The sequence below is a fragment of the Syngnathus floridae genome, unplaced genomic scaffold, assembly GCF_059516105.1.
Source record: "Syngnathus floridae isolate MCC-2025c unplaced genomic scaffold, RoL_Sflo_1.0 HiC_scaffold_38, whole genome shotgun sequence".
Taxonomy (NCBI): domain Eukaryota; kingdom Metazoa; phylum Chordata; class Actinopteri; order Syngnathiformes; family Syngnathidae; genus Syngnathus; species Syngnathus floridae.
In genome coordinates, this window is record NW_028284067.1 from 431981 (window position 1) to 433954 (window position 1974).

The 1974-nt window shown below is 52.5% G+C and overlaps 1 long non-coding RNA gene across 1 annotated transcript; it reads left to right on the plus strand.

The window, feature by feature from the left end:
* Positions 1 to 740: 740 nt before the first annotated feature.
* LOC148378570 (uncharacterized) lies at positions 741 to 1309 on the plus strand. Its single transcript, XR_015855785.1, has 3 exons — positions 741 to 800; positions 937 to 1041; positions 1186 to 1309. It is a non-coding gene; the product is annotated as an uncharacterized LOC148378570 (long non-coding RNA).
* The last annotated feature ends 665 nt before the right edge of the window (positions 1310 to 1974 follow it).

The following is a 1974-nucleotide window of genomic DNA, read 5'->3' on the forward strand; positions in this document are numbered from 1 at the left end:
GTGCGCACGCGTTTGAACACGCTTTAGACTTGTTTTGCCGTTTTCAGCAGCTCAAAGCTCCCGTTTTGTCAGCGCCTTTGCCACTCGCTGTGCGCTGAAAACGACGGACTTGCCCGGCTGCTCAGCCCGTCAACCATGAGCCGCGAGCGCGACGTCATTGTCCGTAGGCAGCTAGTGGCAAAATGCACCCTGTTAGAGTTGCGCTCGCTCCAACTTATTTTGCAAGAACCACACGGGAGACAAGTAAGTTCTTTTGGACACCTGCAGGTGGAGAGTCCATCCGTTGTACGAATGAAGTCTGACTCTCGGCTCCTGCACGAGCATTTTAATTAAGAGAAACAGGGTGGGTGTAAGAGTGGATTGAATAGAGGAAGCCCTTGACCTCTAGTCAAAACATAGCAAGGGGTGTTTTACGACTTTGTGTAGGAAGGGATAAGCGATAGGGATAAATAAGGGATAAATAATATTATTTATTACAGGTCGCAGTCAAAGTCAAAGCAACACAATGATACGATAAAGATAATCTGGAAAACCCTGACACACCCTGTAGTTGTCACTTTTGGAAAAGACGAGCGTCCCTCCAATCATCGCCGGTGACGTGTTTTTCAGGCTCTGGAGACAGGAGCTCATGTCAGAAATGTCATTGTGAGTCGCGTTTGTTTCTGCGCCGGAGCCGTTCGTTCCCTTTGCATCCAAAGAATCTCAAAGGCGGATTATTTGTGTCGACAGGAGAGAGATTTGCTGCTACGATACCGACGTCGAGAATCTCTGAGGAGGAACAAAGCGTGAGGTCCTGCAAGGTGAGTCTGTTTGTTTGCGGCTGCTTGGTGTTGCGCAAGATGAAATGGCCTTTTTCTCGCTATCGTTCCTCTCGTCGATTCATCGTGAGGTGTCGCTTCAGTTTGTTCAGAGAGATGTTCGCTTCCGCGCCCGCAGGTCATCGAAACATTTTACGGCTACGACGAAGACGTGTTGGTGGACTCGGACGGATCGTCCTTGTCTTTTCACACCGACAGAACCCCCGACACGGAACCCGAAGAGGTAGCCCGCCATTTCTGCCAGCGTATTGGCACCAAACATTCCTCTTCAGCCTGGAATCGGACTCGTCTTTGCGTCGCGGGTGCTTTGTCGCCGGTCTGACTGATTCTGGTACTAGTGCTGTGTTGCATTGGTGTGTGCATGAAGAGGCGGAGCTTCGCTACCGCCAGCTGACGCAAGAATATCAAGCGCTGCAACGAGCCTACGCTCTGCTAGCCCAGACCAGCGAAAGGGGACTACGACGCCGAGAAGGAGATCAAGGTGGCGCCCCTTCCCGCAACCCCCGGCCGGGTCGCAGCCTCCCCGTTCTCACCCAGCCTCGGGTGTTCTCTGGTCTGAAAGGAGGAGGAGGAGCCTCCCTCCTCCTCCTTTCAGACCAGAGAAAAGCTGATGGTAGAAATGGGTCACTATCAAAGCAGAGTAGCAGATCTGGAGTCAGCGCTGAAGCAACAAGGACAGGTAAGCTCATCAATGAGCACACCTTTTTCTCAGACAAAATAGCTACATTCTTCAGTCACTCATCCGTCTGGCATTACTGGACCAACCCCCCCCGCCCCCCCCCCCCCCCCCGAACGTGGCTGGGAAAATGCGGAGAAAAGCAAATGTCATTTTCCAGTCAACCAAAGAATTTGTGGATGAAAATGACACAACATTCCAAAGCTGTCCACGCGTTTGTCTCTTCTAGAATGTCAAGTGGGTGGAGGAGAAGCAGCTGCTGCGTCAGAGCAATCAGCAGTTGGCCGAAAAGGTGACGGAAAGAAAGGCGCTGGGCGGAGTCGCTTGGCGTCACACCTGTCGGGAAGCCCCGCAGATGAGGTCTGACTGTCTTTTCAGGTCAGGCGGATGGAGGCGGAAGAAGCGCGTCTGAAAGAGCACATCCAGGATATCCGAGACCAAAACGAACTGCTTGAGTTCCGCATCCTGGAGCTGGAGGTG